Source organism: Engystomops pustulosus, chromosome 6, assembly GCF_040894005.1.
Source record: "Engystomops pustulosus chromosome 6, aEngPut4.maternal, whole genome shotgun sequence".
Lineage (NCBI taxonomy): Eukaryota > Metazoa > Chordata > Amphibia > Anura > Leptodactylidae > Engystomops > Engystomops pustulosus.
The window spans coordinates 25,829,981-25,854,420 of NC_092416.1; the positions used below are offsets into that span (position 1 = coordinate 25,829,981).

Below are 24,440 nucleotides of genomic sequence, written 5' to 3' on the forward strand. Positions count from 1 at the left end.
TGTGATTGGCTGACTAGAAATTAAGTGTTAACGAGCATTTGGACAGGTGTACCTAATAAAGTGGCCGGTGAGTGTATATGGCATTAAGTGGAAATAAATGATTGGTTGGAACCTACCCTCCGTGGGGGCCACTTGAGATTTGTGCCTCAGGCGGCAATTAGTAACATTGCTGAGGGGGCAGCACATCAGGTAGCTGTCCCGGAATGTTTCATGAGCTGTGCCCTGCACACACAAAACCTTATCTCCCCTCTCCAAACAGTTATAGCTTCCTGGTTGCAGCTTGAAGACTGAGTCCTGTAAGTTCTCCTGTATCCTGAATTCTGTAACTGCTCCTGTAGCTCCAGTTTTCCAGCTCCACTATACAACCATCTTCTAATAGTGAGTAGAGCAATGCATTCCTGATTCCATGATTTGTGGAATGTATCTAAATGTAATCCGCATGTAGGTATACATGTATTTTGTATGTTTTTGTATATGTGCCTATTTTTATTAAATGTATACACATATATTGTATTGAGGGTAACATTAACGCAAATGTGGGCAACACGTGCAATGCAATTTATATGGTCCTGTGATTATATGATAACTATATGATACCCGTTACCACATCGGAAGGTACCAGCGATACTTCCCTATACCAGAGACATAGGTCTCCCCGAATATCACAATATTTAAGCATTGAATTCATGGATTTTTTATTATAACATTTCATTATGTGAAACTATAACAACTATAAAACATATCCTCAAAGTGCCAGAACCATCCTAATGTATCCATATTTGTATGTGTCTGTTATATTTCTGGTAGTTTTCTATGGGTTTATTATTAGTTTATTCTACTACAATTCAATCCTATATCTTTGTAGCCAAGGAAACTGATAATTAATGGCTAAATGACAAAAAAATGCTGGGTCCGTGAAACAATGACCGTGTGGTGGCCACATTTCACAGATCGAACACTGTACCGGGTAGAGTGTTATAGAAGGATTACAATTCTATGAAGGGGTCCATGCTTCACTGCAAACCGTTATCAAGGTTTTAGAAAGTTACAGTTGTTCCATAGGGAAGCAGGGACTCCTTGCATCATATATAGCTTGGATGCTTTGAGTCCCATCCCTGGATCAGTGTTTGGTTAGTAAAATCTGGCCACCACACAGTCAGTGATTTACAGACCGAGCTTGTTTTTGTGTTGTAGTCCTAATATGTATATATAATTGTGAAAGCAGAGGCACCGGAGGTTATAAGAGCTTGACTGCTCCTTTAGTTTTAGTGGCTTTGTGTACTTTCGGAGGTGGACAGTCAGAGTATCTGCATACAGGGGTTTGGAGAGAGAGTCCATGACCATTTTGGTGTAGCCGGAGTGTGAGTCATGATAAAATGGATCGACTCTGACTCCACAGATATATAATAAATTCTTAAAATTATGAAATTTCCTCTTAAATGTCTTTTCTGTTCCTGATCTAAGGATTTAGGCCAGGGGTGAACAACATTTATTGGTTCCAGGGCCACATTGAGATAATGCTCAACTTTAAGGGGCCGCATCAGTAACCAGTACACTGGATGCACCAACAACCACAGTACCCCTACTTAAGGACACCCGACTTACAGATGACCCCTAGTTAAAGATGGACCCCTCTACCCACTTTGACCTCTGGTGAAGTCTCTGGATGTTCCTATACTCCCAGACTGCAATGATCAGCTGTAAGGTGTCTGTAATGAAGCTTAATTGATACCTTATATACTCGAGTATAAGCCTAGTTTTTCAGCACAAAATTTGTGCTCAAAAACCCTAACTCGGCTTATACTCGAGTCAACTAAAAACATAAAGACAAAACTCACCTTTCTGACGTCACCCATAGGTCCTCTTCTGTCTGAGACAGAAGAGGACCTATCGGGGACGTCGGAAAGATGAGTACAGTGTTATTTGTTTTCCTACTACAGGGGCTGGGCAAGCTGTATGCTACAGGGGTTGGGCAGGCTGTATGCTACAGGGGCTGGCAGACTATATACTGGGAGGCTGTAACCAATGCATTTCCCACCCTCGGCTTATACTCGAGTCAATAGGTTTTCCCAGTTTTTTGTGTTGACATTAGGGGTCTCGGCTTATACTCGGGTCGGCTTATACTCAAGTATATACGGTAATTCTTGGTCCCATTACAGTAAAAAATTTGTCACTGGGGCAAAAAATGTTTTTGTCTGGATCTACAATTATAAAGTATACAGTTTCGACTTAAATACAAATTCAAACTAAGAACAAGAACCTATGGAACCTATCATGTATGTAACCCAGGGACTGCCTGTACAGCACAAAACACCAACCCAGAAATAATAAATATCACAGTATAGCACTAAATACTGTGAAACCAAATACTGCATTCAGCGCAGATAATAGTAATGGAGACCCCAGAGCACATTATAATAATACTAGAGACCCTAGAGCAGACAATGATAATAATAGAGATACCCCCAGAGCAGCCAAATATCACTGGAGACCCCCCCAGCAGATAATAATAATGGAGACTCCCAAAGTAGATAAATACTAGAGACCCCCAGAGCAGATCAGAGAAAAAAAGGACCTAGAAAGTAATGCCTTCTCTCATGTTAGAACTGCTATAGTGATCGGTGGGGTCGGTGATCATTTGGTTGAGTCGGAGTCAGTTAGGGAAGGTGAGAAGCCGGAGTTGGAGTCGGAAATTTGGCTTACCGACTCCACAATCCTGCCTCCATAATAAAATTAAAAACATACGACCACTTAGCTGTCCTTCGCTCCCATGTCATGTCACTTCCTTGCCTCAGGCAACAGAAGAGCCTGGTACACCCCTGCCCAGCAGGGCATCAAAGGGAGCATCACTATTTGGCTTCTGGATGGCAGATTTAGAATACATATAGATTTGCCACATGGGTGCTTGATACATGTTACAGACAGGGTCTGATGTATTACACACTATGATATCAATGCCTGTGCATAGGCTGCCAGTTACACTATTAGAAAAGATATAAGCCCCTTGCATCGAGTAGTCATGTTTGACTGAGGCGTGTTAGGAGTTAACACCCACGATTCCAATTATCGCTGATTGTGGGTGATACAGCGTGATGTCAACTGGCTATGCTCCAGTGATAAAACCGCACCTATATATAATGGCGCGGTAGGGGAATTCCCAGCGCGTTGTACTATTCCAGCATGTGCCAGGAAGGGGTTAAACTACAGGCTGTGATATCAATGTGCCGTGTGCCAAATCAGCAGGTCAGGAAGGGTGACACGTCTTATGAGTCACGACACAAGCCCATTGGCGCAATGTGAGTTGTGGGATATTCCCATACACCAGAGACCATTTATATTGCCTTCCCTCCATCTCTTATTTTGGAATCTTTTTATTTTTAATTTTTTATGGCCCCCACATGGTTCACTGCCGTTCTGTAGACCCTTGCCCATGTACTCCCCACACATAAACTCCCATTTATGTGGTCCTTCCTCTATAGCTGCCCATCTAGAGGGGTCCACAAACCTATGATCCTCTCAATGTGGCCTCCTAAAGCCGGCAAGCTTGATGATGTCATCAAATCATACCCACCTTCCTCAGAGGGTTACATAGCAGCCACAGACAGTAGTGGATTATAATATAGGCGGTTTTGGTTGTAGGTTGTAGTTGTTGGTCCAAGCCTTCTAGGGGGCCCTTGGCCACCCAAACCACCAACCAAATTTTATTCTAAGAAGGGCCTCCACCCATGAAATCCTCAGACATGCTCTCAATACACATGTACACAAAAGCCATTTCAAGACTTTTGAAGGTCCTCCAGAAACCACAGATTGAAAGCAGCAGAAGGGTAACATCCTCCATTCCCCAAAAAGCTTGAATCTAGTACCATATGTAGGAAGGGAATTCTGGACTTGTAGCCCAGGTCAGCCCAGGGTCCATGACATTCTTAATCTGCCCCTACTGGGAGAAGAGTGGAAGATCTAGTAGCTAGTAGCACATATCTGTAAAATCTTCCACATGGACGGGTACATAAGAGTTTAACAAGAACTTTCTTTCTCCATCCTTATGTAAATCAGCCTTCTCTACTATTGCCACTTTGTGAAACCTTGGGAAGGAAACAGAAAACTATTTATACACTGATAAAAATGCAAGTACAGAGTTATAGACAGAAATCATAAATGTGATGATTACATTATCGTTACCATTGTCCGTCTTAGGTTACGGAGATACAGGTGAAGAACATTCATTGTCTTGGAAGCAAAGAAAAGAAAGAAACCGTCCTAAGAAATGAGTCAATATCCAAACTCCAGCGGGTCTCCTCCATCTTATTCTCAATGCATTGAGATGCCAACTTTCACTCAACCAGGTGTCAAACCAACCTCAAGAATCCCTACAGCCAAAGGGCTCTCACCAGATTTACATCCACCCACTTCAGCTTTATCTCCAAACATGGCCAATGTGAGTGTCCCATATCCATATCAGCCAACAGCCACCAATCAACTCCAATCAAATGTTTTCGTCACCACAGCCCCGACCAGGAGACCTGAACCTGTCCCAAAGATCAACGATTACTTGCTCCACTCCATCGTCAGCCTCTTCCTATGTTTTCCACTTGGAATTGCGGCTCTTGTATTTTCATCAAAAGTAAGTGTGGTTTAGGAGATGGTGGTCAGGTTGAGACCAAGTAGGGGAAAGATATAAAATCTGTAAGGAACTTTGGGTTAGTCCATATAAATTAATCCATTTATTTATAACTTTACAAGTTTAACCCTTCGGAGCTCTTTTGTTGTAATAGAAAACTCTCTTACACTCTTCTAAATAAGAAGTTATGGTTGGTCACATTTGAGCCAGAATATAACATACAGTAGAGATGAGCAGAGCTCCAGTGCAGGCTTGGCCATGCAAGCCAGATGTATAACCGAACTGGCAACCACGTAGCCGATCCATCAAATTAATGCCCGTTGCTGATGGCCATGGCCATGATTGGGTGTCCTCCTGGCCAATCATAGCAATGGCTTGTAGAAAGTTGGCTAATTTGCCAGATTGGCTGATTGACCACCAATCCGGCAAAATGCCAGGGTTGCTCAGCTAAACCTAAACTGATCTCTAAAGATGAGTGCATGAGAGTATATGAGTTGCCGAACGAAGTTTAGCAGGGGAGGCTCTTGGCTCGCTGTCCCAACCACCGGGGGCTAGGGAGTGTATATATCAATAGAGTATTCCCACCAATGGGTAGGGAGAGAGAATAGTTGGCTGTTGAGGCTCAGTATCACGGAACTGATTCCATGGAATCTGGATGCACCCAACATGGTAGAAGAAAGACCTATGTTATCTTTTGGCAATGGAATGGGCCCTCCACCCAAAAGGAAGACACCATCCGATCATGCCCAAGTCCTGTATTTCACCATGTGCCTCCAATGCCCAATGCCGATCATGCCCAAGTCCTGTATTTCACCATGTGCCTCCAATGCCCAATGCCGATCATGCCCAAGTCCTGTATTTCACCATGAGCCTCCAATGAGCCAATTACTATGTTGCAAAAACTTAAATACTGAATTCTACAAATGGCCTCAGTTAAATAAAATTTTTAATAAATCTGTCCAAAATTATTATGTTTTAGACCAAAAGGGACACAATGTTATCTAAACCTCTCACTGGAGCAGCCTCAGGCTTTAGGCCTGTGAGTGGTTATATCACAACCTGGTGAAAAGATATTACATTGATGTATTTAACATTTCTAATGTTATTTTTATGTTTTTCACAACACAAGGATTAAACTTTATGTTTTCTTTTATAGACCAGATCGTTCATAAAAGAAGGAAAGGTGGAGAAGGCAAAAAAGACGTCACTTATAACCTTTATCCTGTGCAAGATTTCGTGGTTAGGGGTCGTATTATATGTGCTAGTTCCGGTGATAATATATTTCTTGGTCGCAAATTTTTGGAACTCTGGAAACTCTTGGCATGTGGTTCCCGCACACTCTTGGGATGACAGTCCCTCTTCGGATGAGGGTCCTACTTGGGATATGGATCCCTGAGAGTAGGGCTTCGTGGTCATCGTAACATCATCTTGTGAATATTATGGTGCAATGACGAGCGGATATGGGATGGACCCTTACTTCATTTTAAAACAACCCAAACTAGTGGGGGGATTTATTAAGACTGGCGTTTTAAAATTCTCGGATTTACTAAGAAGCTCTGACCTTTTAGTATATCCAGACCCAATGTTCACCAGGAGTTGTATAGACCAAGTCAGACCGACCTGGATAAGATCCCAGCTATAGCCTCCAATGGTTTTCCAGCGGAAACTATAGTAAATGCAGCGGGTCGGGGCGTTCATGTCCCTGACCCAATCCGCCTGTCTTGTCACGCCCAAATGGCTAAGGACTGGTGCGAATAGGGAGATTTACATGCCTTCACTGCCAGTTTTTTAAGACATAGTAAATCTCCTCTAGTGTCTGGAATCGATACACAAACCACTTTAAGTTGTGGGTCAAAAATGGCCACAACTTTATTTCAATCAAAGAACTTAAACAATCAGAGGAGGAGTCAGGTGAAGTGCTACGGGTGGAATTCACCAATCCCCTGCTGATATACAGCACCGGGCCAGAGAGCAATAAAGGGGGCGCTATTTAACCAGAGCCAAAAGACTTTAACCCCTTAAGGACGCAGGGTTTTTCGGCTCATTTCTCGCTCTCCAACTTCAAAAATCCATAACTTTTTCATTTTTACGTGTGCAGACCTGTGTGAGGGCTTTCCCGTAATGTTATTTATTTTAACATGCCGTGTACTGCGAAGCTGAAAATAAATTCCAAATGTGGAAAAATTAAAAAAAAAACGCACGTGCATCACGTTCTTGTGGGCTCAGTTTTTACGACTTTCACTCTTCGCTCCAAATTCCATCCTATTTTATTCTTTGGTTCGGTGCGATCGCGGTGATACCTAATTTATATAGGTTTTATTGTGTTTTAATACATTTTCAAAAATTAAACGAATGTGTACAAAAAAGATAAAAAATTTTTTGCCATCTTCTGATGCTAATAACTTTTTCATATTTTTCATGGCGCACGGAGATGTGTGAGGGGTCATTTTTTGCGAAATGAGGCGACGTTTTCATTGCTACCATTTTATGTTATGTAAAAAGGTGGCGTTGAAAGGGTTAATAGCCGCGATCGGTGCAAGCACTGACTGCGGTTATTAGCGGTATGGGTTTGCTGCAATATGCAACAACCCCCACCTCTGTATGAAGAGGACTCAGCCCGTGAGCCCTCTTCATACATCCCTAATACCTCTGCGCCGTAGAGCTATGGCGCAGAGCGTTAAGGGGTTAAAGGAAATCTACCACCAGGATAAAGAATTGTAAACCAGGCACACTGACATACTGGTGTGTGCCCCCTCTGGCAGGTTCTGCTTTTCTTTTAGCATCTTAGGACTTTCTTTTTTTTACGATAAAAAGGTTTTGCTAATTATGCAAATGAGCCTCTGGGTGTCCAGACTCTATAGATGTCAATGGAGCTCGGAGCCCCGAAGACTCATCTGCATAATTTTTAAAACCTCTTTTTCTTAAAAACAAAGGCAAACGAAAAGCTAGATCCTGCCAGAGAGGGCACACACCAGTATGTCAGTGTGCTTGGTATACAAACCTCCATCCTGGTGGTAGATTTCCTTTATGGGCACTTACTCCTGTGCTTCACCACCATCCCCCCCCCCTGGCTGCCTTTTCCATGAATACACCGTTGGGACACTTCCAAAGCTCCGCCTGTTTATGACCATGAGGTTTTACATCGTCTTTAAGTTAAAATAATTCCACTTGCACCTTCAACCTGACCCCTCCACCACAAAATCAAAGCTGCGATAAATAAACTATAAAACATAGTAATGCCGTTCTTTATTGCCTAAAATTGACTCAAGTTCTATTACATTCATATATTATTCTATTTATTTTTCTATATATTGTTATATTTCTTTTTGAATCAAAGCTGTGAACATATGACTCAGGCACCTCATTGTTTAGGCAGATTTACGCAGCTCTATTAAAGCAAATTAAGTTGCACCAGGCTGGGGCGGACTCCGGTATATATTATATATAGTATATACTCCGGTATAATATTTAATTTGGTTATCTATTTCTGGTGTTTTATACAGTTTATTGGTGGCAATGCTATTATGCTTATTTACTCAATGTAACCACTTTCCCCCAAGTTTTTTTTTTAACTTAACCTTAATAAAGCTGCGGCCAAAATGTAATTGTAACTGTCTCAAAGGCTCTAATTGGTTGAGTGTTATTAGTTGGTATGATTGGGGTGTGCACTGGGAAGGACATGACCCGGCGATGACTGAGATCAAGGGCTGAGAAAAAACCATACACTTCTAGCCTAACCACCCATCTACCTAATAAAAACACAGAGACAAGACTGCCCAAATAAATTTAAACCATAAACCACCGGGAGCACGGGCCCCTTTAACCTTAAACCAATATTCGCCGATAAAAAACACACAGAGACTTGTATTAAAGTTTGAACATAAGTGGGTTGACGTGAGGGTCGGCCACAGCTTTATATATCATTGTAATAAACATTTCTTATTTTTTTATATTAATTTTTTTGTATTTTTTAAAACATAAATTAACTGGTAAACAAATTTAAATAACAAACAAAGTGCAACAAAAACCCCTCCCACCTGTATGCCTTCCAGCCAATGGGCATGTAGGCCAAATAACCCAAATAACCGCCAAGAAGGAGGTCGTGTACCACCTACACGACCCTCCGACCCCCAGCCAACCAAAACAAAGCCCTCTCAATTCCATCTTGCAACCCGGACAAAAATATATCCAGGCCGATGTCCGTAAGATGGACCCCGTCGGCCAACAGCAAACAGCTGTTATCCCCCTCCAATTGCCTGTGGCGAATAACAACGCCACCTCTGGCTCGAACAAACCTTGACACCCGGGTGTTCAGCAACCTCCGCCCTCTCTCTATAGCCGCCACATCCCGGGCACCTTCCCAAACAGCCCTCGGAATAATTTACGACCACACCAGCACTAGCTGGCCGAAATAAGAAGCAAACCGCTCCAGGTCAGACTGGATGAGAGCGATAAGCTCACTTAAACGGACGTGGCAGAGATCGTTGCCCCCGAGGTGAATTACCAACACCGTCGGGACCGGAGGACGACGGCTGATCTCCACGACCTCTGAGAGAGCTTGCAACCAGCGCAGGCCGTGGAGACCACGCCAGAAGACGTCGACGTCGTAGAAACCCAACGCTCTTCCACCCGGGCAAACCTGGGCCCGATGCTCAGCCCAATACACGTAAGAATGGCCGATCAGCCACACCGCCGGACGAGGACCTGGAAAAGAAAAAACGTTAACACAAAAGCAAATCAGGACGAACATATCCTGAAAAACAGTTGAAACGCCATCTCCCAATGCGCTGCACAAACCCAACTCACTAGCCGTGGTCGCCGCCCCAATACGAAAGGAATGGGTCCCATATTCAGCCGAGGGAAGCCCGACCGCCTCAAGGGCCTTCTTAAAAACAGTAGCAAATTGAAACCGAGTCAAAGGAGAAGAATCCCTGTGAACCAGGAACTGCTCACCCCCAACTCGGCTATCTAAATACGCAGACACAGTGGACACGGGGCAGGCCTCGCCTGCAAAGGGACGCAACGATACCCAACAACCCCGCCCCCATATATCAGTTTTAGAGCGACGAAGCCTAAAGCACAAACCATTATGCGACAAAACCACATCTGCCATAAGCAAACCACCAGGACGTGTAGCACTCGGCGCCACCAACTCTGACACACGCAAAGCACCAAAAAACGCAAGAATAAACGCTGCCCGAAACAACAAAACTTAAAACTCATCCGAGCACACCGAGGGAAGGGAGGCTAACAAGCGAAGCAAAATAGAAAAAGAAACCGGGCAACGAGAATCGCACCGCTTGGAACCTTTCTTCCAACCTTTCAAAACCTGCCGAACAAAGAAACATTTAGTCACGTCCTGCCACCCAAACAATTTTAAAAAGAAAGCTAAACCCGTAAGACGACGCTGCGCCACCAACCCCGAAGCCCCTTGCAAGCGCAAGCTATCCAAATACTGCAGCGTCACAGTCAATATCTGGCCAGGATCACCACCAAACACCCGTTCCCCCGCAAACCCACACCAATCCCGCCATGCTTTACCATACGCCGTCCACGTAGAAGGGGCCACCGACGACCTTACGAGCGGGACCAGCTGGCCTCCATCACGGTCCAAAGGGAACCCGGACAAGGGGTCCCCTGCAAGTCCGCCGACGGACACAGATCCCGAAAAACCTGCCAACGAAAACGAGATAAAGCATCAGCCGCTGTATTCTCAACCCAGGGGACATGGCGGGCCCTAAAAGAAATATTGTGCTGAAGGCAGCGGAGCACCAATCTACGCAACAGCACCAAAACTGGCAGGGAGGAAGAAGAAAGATTGTTAATTGCATGCACAACACTCAAATTATCAGTCCAGAACACGATAGATTTAGCAGAGCATGGAAGCCCCCCACAATTCGACTGCCACTGTGATAGGGAAGAGTTCGAGAAGGGTGAGATTTCCGCACCAGCCTCGATCGCGCCAGGAAGGAGGTCATGCGTCTGCGCACCAGGCCGAACCAAAAATAGCACCGAAACCCAGCCCCCCCGAGGCGTCCGTAAACAACTGAAGATCCGAGCTGGACTCCGGAGTTGACCGCCAGAAAGTGTGCCCATTGTAGTCGGCAAGGAAAAACTCCCACACCCGCATATCATCTTTAATCTGTCTGTTAATGAGGAGGACGTCTCATGACAAAGAACCCATTCCAAAAAGGTGCTAAAAACCTCAAAATAATAACAGGATATAGAGCACCCCATCAGAAGGCACATGTCGTAATAAAAGGCATCATCCAATTGGCAACCCAATAAGTGGAAGCAATCGGCATGCACTGGCAGCAAGCGAAATGCGGATTCAATATCGGACTTGGCCATAAGGGCACCAGAGCCGGCATTGCGAACCAAATCAACAGCCCTGTCAAAGGACACGTAAGACACCGATATCAAATCCTTGGAGATTCCGTCATTAACCGAAGACCCTGCGGGATAAGACAAATGGTGGATCAATCTAAATTTACCAGCCTCCCTCTTGGGAACCACTCCCAAAGGGGAAACTCGCAAATTAAAAAAAGGGAGGACGTGAAAGGGGCCCGCCATGCGGCCCAACTCCACTTCCTTCCTAACTTTGTCCCTAGCCACATCTGGAAATTCCCGAACAGACTTCAAGTTCCTGGAAAATGACGGAAAATCGCGAGGCGCGAACGGGATGAAAAAAACAAAAGAAAAACCTGTCCTAAGAAGGGCGGCTTCCGCCTTCCTGGGATACAGTTCTAGCCACGGCAACATCTCTAGCATGCGCACCGGAGTCCTCTCCGCAACTACCACCTTGAGATCGCGAGGGGACTGCCGCCGGACGGGAACAGCGGATTGCGGTGTGGGAGCCCCCACAGTTGGAGCACTCATGCCGGAATTTACATGCGCCGTAGAAGCGGCAGTGGCCCTCATTAAACATCCAGCATGTCCCGGACCTGCGAGCCGCCCCCGCCCCGAGGGAAGCCCCAGGAATGGATGAAGAGGAGGAGGAGGAGGCGGCCCCAAGAAAGGGCCTTGGCGTTGTCATGAGCCTAAGCCAAACATCGTCGCCTTAGTGTCCCAACCAACATCAGGACGCTGGGCCAACCTCCTCCTGAACTCCTCATCATACTTCCACCATGCGGACCCCCCATGGGTGCTGAAAGCACTAAAAATCGTGTCTAAATACACAAACAACTGCGGAGACCTATCAGGGAACTTCTGTGACAGCACACAACCCAGCACGGCGAAAGCCTGTCCCCAATTGTTAAAGGTCTTCGCCACCCTGGGTTTCCTCTCCACCCCCCGTTCAAAACGGCGCTCCTTGTCCACAGTCACCAAATCCGTGGACACCAGGGACCAAATATCAATATAATCATTCCGCAAAATCTTATCCCTGGTATCCTCGGACAGGCGAGTGCCGAGAAGAGAGACCCCACAGAAATAGGTATCCCTAAAAACCGTAATAGAGGGAGTAAACGTCGAAGTGGAGGCCTCGGCTACCGACTTCCCTGTTGGAAGCGGCAACACCCCAGCCGAAGCCGAGGGCGCCGCCCCCAAGAGAGAACGAACAGAAGCCAACAGGAGAGAATCCGACACCGTCCCACCCCAAGCCTGCAAGCAGGCGGACTCACCAGGCGGAGCAACAGACGTAGGCGGAGCCACCTGAACTGCCGGAAATGGATTTGTCAACGGAGCAGGAGCACTAGGAGGCGCAGGAACCGCAGCCACCTGGGAAGAAGCTGGAGAGCCACGATGCGAACGCCGACTCCTCTGACTGCGATGATGGTGACGTGCTGAGCGATCCCTGCGGCGGCGAGGCTCCACCGAAGCCATCGAAGAAGCCGAAGCGCCAGAGGACCTGGAATAGACGGAAGAGAAAGAACCCCGCCTGTCCCTTGGGCGATGCCGCTTGCGCCTGACGGATGGGGACCGCAAGGCAGTGCGCCGCCTGGAGGCGCCTGAACTGCCGGTACGCCTAGAGCTGCCGCCGGAGAGGACTGAGGAGGCCCGGGACACATTATCTGGGACCAAGTAGCCGGGGCCCAAGTCCCCGGACAGCATGGGTCCCATCAAGGGGGCGGGAACCACCAACTGCCCCGAGGACAGCGGCTCTAGCTCCGCTCCCAGCGTGGCCTCATCGTGCCCGCTATATTCGTCGGAGGAGGACAATGGCAGGAGTAAGTCATGTTCAGCGGTGCCGCCGGCACCGCCACTAGCCATTTGGGCAGGGGGCTGGGGGCCAAATGCAGCAGCAGCCTGACCCCTGCCCAATGGCACTGTGTGGGGGGGAGGGGCCAGGAGCGCCGGGGCGGGAGGCTGGGGACCAGGAGCAGCTGCAGCCATACTCCCGGCCGGCGCCGACACAAGCAACGGTGCGGGAACGGAGGACGGAGCAGGGGGCTGGTGGTGCTGAGGAGCCACAGCCGAACCCCTGCTCCGAGCGACCGCACAGGGAGCCCGATCACCGGCAGCTGCTTCAGCAGCGTGCGCACGAGCACGCGCAGCAGCCGGAAGTGAAGGGGCAGAGCGCGCCGGCGGCGGTGGAGGAGGGGGACGACTCGCGCCGGCGCGCGCCACAAATGAGAGGATCACCGCCGACCCGCGAGACGCCGAGGACCGCGACCGGGATGACCGACGCCATCCCTCAGTATCAACTGACGGCGTCGGCAGCATAGTGGGGAATGAATCTCGGCCCGCTACCTGGACCACAGCCACCACGGACGGGGCCGTGGCGGCAGCCCTACCATCACGGGGGACAGGAGGCGCAGAGCGGTGGTGCGCGGCTGCTGCTTCCGAGGGGGACAACCGGCTAGGGGGGCGCGATAGCCTACCCGAACGGTGCTGTGCTGGAGGAGCAGGCGGAGGCATCGCTGGGGATCCAGGGGAGGCCTCATCCAGGAGGGCCTGAAGCCATGCAGACCCTTCGGCCCGGACAGCGTCATCAGACATGGTGCCAGGAGAAAACGCAATCCAGAAAGAGGGTGAGTGACGTCTGCAGCCCCTATTTAAGCTATGCTCACTTCCTGTACCACCCACGACACAAACCCGCCCCTAGTCACGTAGCCCCCACCTCCCTGGCATACGCAGGGAGACAGAAAGGAAAGGGAAAACCACCTCAGTTAAAGAGGGCCTATTCCTGTACTTATAACTTCGCTAACTAAAACCCCTTTGTGCAGTCATTAGCCCAACGGATATACGCCTCCGGGCTTGCAATTATCTGTTGGAAAGATGAATGGTCACAGCTTTATTAATAATTGTTGAATACAATCTGAAAATAGAAAAAATACAATTATTCAATGAAATAACATGTATAACATCAAAATACTGATGGCTGAGCTCTTGGCAACACCACTAAAATCGCATGCCTTCCCGGCTAAACGAAAAACATTCAATATAAATTCTAGTCTCCTGAAACCAAAATTGCACGCTCAGCGCACGAGAACCACACCCCCAGCTCCACCCCAAACACTGCAGCACCAGACGCTGAAGTAAAACCACCACCGCCATATTGTCACAATGAAAAACAACACATTTGCTAGCGAGCCGCCGACCCCAAAGCTCCACCGCCACCACTATTGGGAACAGTTCCAGCAGACACAAGTTGGCCGTGAGCCCCTTCTCCACCCACCTAGCTGGCCAAGAGCCCACGCTCCAATCACCCTGACAATAAGCCCCATACCCAATCGCACCTGCTGCGTCCGTAAACAAGTGCAAGGCTTCGTTTGACACCGGCTCATCCAAAGGGTTCTCCCATTATAATTCAACAAAGTTCCTTTCTCAAGCGAATCAAAAACTCCGGGCGCCGCACCCCCGCTGTCGCTTGCGCAAGTCTCCTACAGAAAACCCGCCCCATGGGCATGATTCGACAAGCAAAATTGAGCTTCCCCAACAACGACTGCAACTGCCTTAAAGAAATTTTTGTTTTTACAAGCGCCTCTTGAACCGCCATCCTCAAGCCATTCAACTTGTCCTCCGGCAGCCTGCATTCCATCGCCACCGAGTCAATTTCAATCCCTAGAAAGCATAATTCTGTAGTCGGACCCTCCGTCTTGTCCCTAGCCAGCGGTACCCCAAACTTAGAAAACACGTCCATTAATGTCTGTAGTAAAATCCCACAGCCCCAACCGTCCCGTAGCCCCACACACAAAAAGTCATCCAAATAGTGGATAACACCTTTTTGCCCTGACTCCGTTCTAATGACCCACTCCAGAAACGTACTAAACTCCTCAAAGTAGGCGCAAGAAATGGAGCAGCCCATTGGAAGGCACCCGTCAACATAGAAATGATTATCAAAGAAACATCCTAGCAGGTGCATTGATTCAGGATGCACTGGCAGAAGGCGTAATGCGGCTTCTATGTCCGCCTTTGCCATCAATGCCCCTTTTCCTGCATCCCGAACCAATGCCACCGCCGCATCAAAGGAGGTGTATGACACCGCTGCTAGTGCCGGGTCGATGTCATCATTTACCGACAACCCAGCCGGGTATGATAAATGATGAATGAGGCGAAACTTTCCCGCCTCTTTCTTCGGCACCACCCCAAGCGGAGACACCCGTAACCCTTCCATCGGCGCCTCCACAAATGGGCCTAACATTCTCCCCAAGCTCACTTCTTTGTTAATCTTTTCCCGCACCACTTCAGGGTATTGGGCCACGGACTTTAAATTTCTAACCAACCCAACCTGCCCCCCTTCTTTAAAAGGTATCCTAAAACCTTCCTTAAAACCATCCTCAAGCAACCCCGCTTTTTCTTTATTTGGGTACATCCTTAGCCACGGAATCATTTCGCTGACCCGCACCGGAGTCGCCCCCTTTCTGAACCCCGCTGTTCGAACGCTGCTGCCCTCCTTTTCCCCGCTTGAAACACTTAACCAAGGGGTGGTTTGTTCCCCCACACCCTGAGCATTCATGTCGAAATGAGCAGGATGCGCCCCCCCAATTGCGTGGAATTAGCCGATACCTTCTACGTTCCTCATCCTCCTCCTTCCTATGCTCCTTACCTTTTTCCCACTTTTCAATGCTAAACCGGTTCAGCGGTAACAACGTGAAAATATCTAAGTTCTCCCACTTCCAGATTTTTTCTTTCACCTCCTGCTTTAGATGGCCCCCCAACGGCGCATTAAAACAAATGTACAAGCGACCCTTTGCCCCATCCGATACCGGCAAAGATTTTGACGCCCCCTCTTTCTCAGTTTGCACACTAACCTCAGCAACTAAACTCTGCCCCGCCGGCCCAACAGTTACCGGCACCACCTGTGCCCCGGCCATCGCCCCCCCCCCCGGACACCGGCAGGTCCTGACGCTCCCTCCAAGCCTCCGCCGGGCTACCCAACTGTGACCCCAGTGACGACTCCACAGATGTCAATAACCTTCTAAAACCTTGGAATAAGTCCCCAACTGCTCCCAAATATATATTGCCTGTGTTGGTTGGACCCGTAGGCACCAATGCCCTGTCCCAAGTGCCTCCTAGTTCAGTGCGTGTAATATGTGTCGCTTGCGCTGTAGAACCCCCACCTGCTTGTAGCAAGCTGCCGCCAAGCGGCGCCGGCGCAGATCCAGATTCCCACGCTGACTGTCCCGCCACTGCAGTTCCAGCCGCTCCATCTCCTGGCGTTGCCAAGCCCACGGCCCGCCGCAGAACTCCCATCACCGCTCCATCCGAGCCACCTCTCTCCTGCAAAGGAAAAAACACAGACGAAACACCCTGATACATATCAACATTCCCCTGTGGTGGTGCTGCAGATACCACCTGTATCCCCCTGTCACTGTTGGGCCTCCCAGAAATCTGCTGAGGCCCCACAGCGGCCCTAATCCCGCCCTCACTAATACCCTGTGGCTGCACCACCACACCTGCACTCCCAGGGCTGACAGCAGTGCCCAGAGTCACCCCCGCTGTCACATCCGAAACAGAGGCCGCTGACCTGACCTCGCGCTGCCCCACCGCTGGCCTCCAAGGTGCCCCCGCATCCCCTGGGGGAACCCGCAGTTGCACCACTTGCCCCTCATACTGACCTGGAGCAGCCGCCCAACCTGGCTGCCCCGCGCTCGCCGGCTGCCCATCCGTCTCTCTCTTGGGGGGGCCGGCCTCGACCGCCTGCCCCACCGCTGAAGTGCCCGCAGCCTCCCCCTGCGCCTGGCTGCCCCCCGCTGTATGTCGCTACTCACCGCCGGCCTGGTGGTAGTGCTGCGCTGGATCCCCTGGTCCGGACTCTCCTCGTCCGCGTCACTTCCGGTCGCCGCGCCGAGGCCACACCTCCTCTTCCGGTCCCCATCGCGCCGTTTTCCAGTACTTCTGGTCGCCATCTTCGCGGCCCCTCGAGCCGCCGCCATATTGGACGCGCTGCCCCGGACCGTCATCCCACCTCGTCTGCCGTCTCCGGACACCGCCGACACCGACCTGGCTCTTTTCCTCTGCCCCGCGACTCCTCTGGAACCACTTGCAGGAACCCCGGTAAGGCTTCTCCTCGGCATAGCCCTAGGCGGTGATGGCGATGGGCTCAATCGTGCCGGCGGCCTCCTGGCCCGCGCCGGCCTATCCGCTGGGCTCTGTGCACGATCACCCGATCCCCAGGCCGCCATTCTGTCTTCCACTCTTACAGCCCACAAAAACGATTCCAATCACCCGTCTCAGATTCTGCGCCCACACCGCCGACAAAATTTTTTCTGGCCAGAATGAGGCTTGCCCTTCCTGCCAGCCCTTATAAGCCCTACTAACTCCTCCCCCCATCTTACAACCCCCTATCACCTCACACTGCATTTCCTCCCCCCAATAAGCTCAACCCAAGTTTATAGCCCCTTCCGAGTCCAGCCAGTCATGCCCGCTCTCCGCCCACCTGCATCAGGCTCCGTGCTCACAGGAAGTGACATATTGGGGCTTATTTACTAAGCGGATCACGCTTTCTTCAGAGAAATTTTAAGAAATTTTCGGGATTTGCGCCGCTGGGACAGGTATTTAGAAGGGTATTGTGTCGCACGAATCGGGGGGCGGGCCGTCGGACGATGTGACGGATTCGGACTTAGCGCGAGATTTAACTTTAAAATTGTGTCGCAATCCAAGCACTTACATGCACCAAGAACAAGAAGGTGAACTCCGGCGGACCTGAGCGGGGAAGCGACACATGAGGAGTGCATGATCGCTGCACACCGCACATCGGGGATCACACATCGGCAACAGGACCGGGTAAGTAAATGTGCCCCATAGTCCTGGGCCCCTCCCTGACCATTACACTACACACGTACTTTACCCTCTCACAGTACCACACTACACACCACAAACTATGTCCTCTCACAGTACCACACTACACACCACATACTATGTCCTCTCACAGTACCACACTACACACCACATACTATGTCCTCTCACAGTACCACACTACACACCACATACTATGTCCTCTCACAGTACCACACTACACACCACATACTATGTCCTCTCTCAGTACTACACTACACACCACATACTATGTCCTCTCACATTACTAGACTACACACCACATACTATGTCCTCTCACAGTACTACACTACACACCACATACTATGTCCTCTCACATTACTACACTACACACCACATACTATGTCCTCTCACAGTACTACACTATACACCACATACTATGGGGGGCAATTTGTGTCAGACGGCAGGAGAACTATTTATAATGGGTATGTGCAATACAACTACTGTGCAATCATGATGATGAATGTTCCGATCCATGTGTCCTCATAATAAGATGTGTTCATTTGATGTGCAAGCACTATGCTGTGTAAATTACATACTAACCACCTCATTGATACTGTTTTTCTTGGACCCATAGGATATCCCCCTAAACTTAGGTCTTAGGAGGGTAGCACGTATCCTCACTTATCACCCTGCAATTTTTGTCTGATTATATGTAGTGTCCTTGTTTTCCCCTTTTATGTGATCAGCTTGCTTTTCGCTTTTAATCAGTGTATTATGTAAATTTCAAATAAAGATGTACTTGTATTTTGCACTCTCTGGTTGGAATGGCTTTTTTCTTTGGTAGGTTTTGCATTCATTTAAGCCAACCACATTGTAATTGTTGAGCTAAACATTAGAAGTGGGGACTTTAAATATATATACATTGAAGCTATATGTTATCGCACTAGCCTCTTCTCCCACTTTATATATATGTATGTAGCTGCATCATTGGTTCTCACATTACTACACTATACACCACATACTATGTCCTTTCACAGTACCAAACTACACACCACATACTATGTCCTCTCTCATTACTACACTACACAACACATACTATGTCCTCTCACATTACTACACTACACACCACATACTATGTCCTCTCACATTACTACACTCTACACCACATACTATGACCTCTCACATTACTACACTATACACCACATACTATGTCCTCTCACAGTACCAAACTACACACCACATACTATGTCCTCCCACATTACTACACTATACAACACATACTATGTCCTCTCACAGCACTACACTATACACCACATACTATGTCCTCTCACAGTACTACACTACACACCACATACTATGTCCTCTCACTTTACTACACTATACACCACATGCTATGTCCTCTCACAGTACTACATTATACACCACATACTATGTCCTCTCACAGCACCACACTACACACCGCATACTATGTCCTCTCACGGTACTACACTACACACCACATACTATGTCCCCTCACAGTACGACACTGCACACCACATACTATGTCCTCTCACATTACTACACTACACACCACATACTATGTCCTCTCACATTACTACACTATACACGACATACTATGTCCTTTCACAGTACCAAACTACACACCACATACTATGTCCTCTCTCATTACTACACTGCACACCACATACTATGTCCTCTCACATTACTACACTACACACCACATACTATGTCCTCTCACATTACTACACTCTACACCACATACTATGTCCTCTCACATTACTACACTATACACCACATACTATGTCCTCTCACAGTTCCAAACTACACACCACATACTATGTCCTCTCACAGTACTACACTACACACCACATACTATGTCCTCCCACATTACTACACTATACACCACATACTATGTCCTCTCACAGTACTACACTATACACCACATACTATGTCCACTCACAGTACTACACTACACACCACATACTATGTCCTCTCACATTACTACACTATACACCACATACTATGTCCTCTCACAGTACTACACTATACACCACATACTATGTCCTCTCACAGCACCACACTACACACCGCATACTATGTCCTCTCACAGTACTACACTACACACCACATACTACGTCCCCTCACAGTACTACACTACACACCACATACTATGTCCTCTCACAGTACTACACTACACACCACATACTATGTCCTCTCACATTACTACACTATACACCACATACTATGTCCTCTCACAGTACCAAACTACACACCACATACTATGTCCTCCCACATTACTACACTATACACCACATACTATGTCCTCTCACAGTACTACACTACACAACACATACTATGTCCTCTCACAGCACCACACTACACACCACATACTATGTCCTCTCACATCACTACACTACACACCACATACTATGTCCTCTCACAATATTACACTACACACCACATACTATGTCCTCTCACAGTACTACACTATACACCACATACTATGTTCTCTCACAGCACCACACTACACACCACAAACTATGTCCTCTCACATTACTACACTACACACCACATACTATGTCCTCTCACATTACTACACTATACACCACATACTCTGTCCTCTCACAGCACCACAATATACACCACATACTATGTCCTCTCACATTACTACACTACACACCACATACTATGTCCTCTCACATTACTACACTATACACCACATACTATGACCTCTCACAGTACTATACTACACAACACATACTATGTCCTCTCACAGTACTACACTACACACCACATACTCTGTCCTCTCACAATATTACACGAAACACCACATACTATGTCCTCTCACAGCACCACACTACACACCACATACTATGTCCTCTCACAATACTACACTACACACCACATACTATGTCTTCTCACATTACTACACGAAACACCACATACTATGTCCTCTTACATTGCTACACTACACACTACATACTCTGTCCTCTCATAGTACTACACTACACACCACATACTATGTCCCCTCACAGCACCACACTAAACACCACATACTATGTCCCCTCACAGTACCACACTACACACCACATACTATGTCCTCTCACAGTACCACACTACACACCACATACTATGTCCTCTCACATTACTACACACCATACTATGTCCTCTCACAGCACCACACTACCCTCCACATACTATGTCCTATCACAGTACCACAGTACACACAACATAGTATGTCCTCTCACAGTACTACACTATACACCACATACTATGTCCTCTCACATTACTACACTATACACCACATACTATGTCCTCTCACAGCACCACACTACACACCACATACTATGTCCTCTCACATTACTACACTACACACCACATACTATGTCCTCCCACATTACTACACTACACACCACATACTATGTCCTCTCACATTACTACACTATACACCACATACTATGTCCTCTCACAGTACTACACTACACAACACATACTATGTCCTCTCACAATATTACACTACACACCACATACTATGTCCTCTCACAGTACTACACTACACACCACATACTCTGTCCTCTCACAATATTACACGAAACACCACATACTATGTCCTCTCACAGTACCACACTACACACCACATACTATGTCCCCTCACAGTACCACACTACACACGACATACTATGTCCTCTCACAGTACCACAGTACACACCATATAGTATGTCCTCTCACAGTACTACACTATACACCACATACTATGTCCTCTCACATTACTACACTATACACCACATACTATGTCCTCTCACAGTATTACACTGCACACCACATACTATATCCTCTCACAGTACTACACTACACACCACATACTATGTCCTCTCACAGCACTACACTACACATCACATACTATGTGCCCTCACAGTACCACACTACACACGACATACTATGTCCTCTCACAGTACCACAGTACACACCATATAGTATGTCCTCTCACAGTTCTACACTATACACCACATACTATGTCCTCTCACATTACTACACTATACACCACATACTATGTCCTCTCACAGTATTACACTACATACCACATACTATGTCCTCTCACAGCACCACACTACACACCACATACTATGTCCTCTCAAATTACTATACCACATACTATGTCCTCTCACAGTACCACACTACACACCACATACTATGTCCCCTCACAGTACCACACTACACACGACATACTATGTCCTCTCACAGTACTACAGTACACACCACATAGTATGTCCTCTCACAGTACTACACTATACACCACATACTATGTCCTCTCACATTACTACACTATACACCACATACTATGTCCTCTCACAGTATTACACTGCACACCACATACTATGTCCTCTCACAGCACCACACTACACACCACATACTATGTCCTCTCACATTACTACACTACACACCACATACTATGTCCTCTCACATTACTACACTATACACCACTTACTATGTCCTCTTACATTACTACACTATACACCACATACTATGTCCTCTCACATTACTACACCATACACCACATACTATGTCCTCTCACATTACTACACTGCACAGTATTACACAGCACACCACATACTATGTCCTCTCACAGTATTACACTGCACACCACATACTATGTCCTCTCACAGTACTACACTATACACCACATACTATGTCCTCTCACAGTACTACACTACACACTACATACTCTGCCCTCTCACATTACTACACTACACACCACATACTATGTCCTCTCACATTACTACACTACACACCACATACTCTGTCCTCTCACAGTACTACACACCACATACTATGTCCTCTCACAATACTACACTACACACCACATACTATGTCCTCTCACATTACTACACTACACACCACATACTATGTCCTCTCACAGTACTACACTACACACCACATACTATGTCCTCTCACATTACTACACTATACGCCACATACTATGTCCTCTCACATTACTACACTATACACCACATACTATGTCCTCTCACAGTACTACACTACACACCACATACTATATCCTCTCACAGTACTACACTACACACCACATACTATGTCCTCTCACAGTACTACACTACACACCACATACTATGTCCCCTCACAGCACCACACTACACACCACATACTATGTCCTCTCACAGTACCACACTATACACCACATACTATGTCCCCTCACAGTACTACACTACACACCACATACTATGTCCTCTCACAGTACTACACTACACACCACATACTATGTCCTCTCACAGTACCACACTATACACCACATACTATGTCCTCTCACAGTACTACACTACACACCACATACTATGTCCTCTCACAGTACTACACTACACACCACATACTATGTCCTCTCACATTACTACACTACACACCACATACTATGTCCTCTCACAGTACTACACTACACACCACATACTATGTCCCCTCACAGCACCACACTATACACCACATACTATGTCCCCTCACAGTACTACACTACACACCACATACTATGTCCTCTCACATTACTACACTACACACCACATACTATGTCCTCTCACAGCACTACACTATACACATCATACTATGTCCTCTCACATTACTACACTATACACCACATACTATGTCCTCTCACAACACTACACTACACACCACATACTATGTCCTCTCACATTACTACACTACACACCACATACTATGTCCTGTCACATTACTACACTACACACCACATACTATGTCCTCTCACATTACTACACTACACACCACATACTATGTCCTCTCACAGTACCACACTATACACCACATACTATGTCCTCTCACATTACTACACTATACACCACATACTATGTCCTCTCACAGTACCACACTACACACCACATACTATGTCCTCTCACAGTACTACACTACACACCACATACTATGTCCTCTCACATTACTACACTACACACCACATACTATGTCCTCTCACAGTACCACACTACACACCACATACTATGTCCTCTCACAGTACTACACTATACACCACATACTATGTCCTCTCACAGTACTACACTACACACCACATACTATGTCCTCTCACAGTACCACACTACACACCACATACTATGTCCTCTCACAGTACTACACTACACACCACATACTATGTCCTCTCACATTACTACACTACACACCACATACTATGTCCTCTCACAGTACTACACTATACACCACATACTATGTCCTCTCACATTACTACACTATACACCACATACTATGTCCTCTCACATTACTACACTATACACCACATACTATGTCCTCTCACAGTACTACACTATACACCACATACTATGTCCTCTCACAGTACTACACTATACACCACATACTATGTCCTCTCACAGTACTACACTATACACCACATACTATGTCCTCTCACATTACTACACTATACACCACATACTATGTCCTCTCACATTACTACACTACACACCACATACTATGTCCTCTCACAGTACTACACTATACACCACATACTATGTCCTCTCACATTACTACACTATACACCACATACTATGTCCTCTCACATTACTACACTATACACCACATACTATGTCCCCTCACAGTACGACACTACACACCACATACTATTTCCCCTCACAGT

General features: G+C 47.2%; 1 long non-coding RNA gene across 1 annotated transcript; it reads left to right on the forward strand.

Annotated features, from left to right (window-relative positions):
• The first annotated feature begins 274 nt into the window (after window positions 1–274).
• On the forward strand, window positions 275–8,198 carry LOC140065609 (uncharacterized). The gene is made up of 3 exons (XR_011847982.1): window positions 275–378; window positions 4,195–4,621; window positions 5,775–8,198. It is a non-coding gene; the product is annotated as an uncharacterized lncRNA (long non-coding RNA).
• Window positions 8,199–24,440: the final 16,242 nt, after the last annotated feature.